Source organism: Limulus polyphemus, unplaced genomic scaffold, assembly GCF_000517525.1.
Source record: "Limulus polyphemus unplaced genomic scaffold, Limulus_polyphemus-2.1.2 Scaffold8601, whole genome shotgun sequence".
Lineage (NCBI taxonomy): Eukaryota > Metazoa > Arthropoda > Merostomata > Xiphosura > Limulidae > Limulus > Limulus polyphemus.
In genome coordinates this window covers 24,171-24,702 of record NW_013674211.1, presented here as the reverse complement: position 1 = coordinate 24,702, position 532 = coordinate 24,171, and positions in this window count along the sequence as shown.

The following is a 532-nucleotide window of genomic DNA, read 5'->3' as shown; positions in this document are numbered from 1 at the left end:
TAACTAATGAACTTGCTAAACTGAGTGTAATATAAGATAAGCTGTACAAACATATACTTCAAACAATGAGTGTATGTTCACTATGTTATAATGAATGTTTCAGACTCTAAGTGCATGTACAATACATACTTCGAGCCCGGAGTTTAGGTTTAATACGATAAAAAGTTTAGGTTCAGTTCTTTATAATACATATTTCAAGCCTGAAGTATATGTTCATTACGTTATAATGCATACTTCAAATCTGGGGTGTATGTTCAGTACTTTCTAATATGTACTTTAATTATAGAGTGTGTGTTCAGTACGTTATAATAGATACTTGAAATCTGGATTGTATGTTCAGCACATTATAATACATACTTCAAACGTGAAGTATATGTTAATTACGTTTTAATCCACACTTCAAAACAGGTGTGTATTTTCAGTATGTTACAATAGATACTTCAAACCTTGAGTGTATGCTCAGTAACTTATACTACATACTTCAAACCTTGATTGTATACTCAGGAACTTATACTACATACTTCAAACCTTG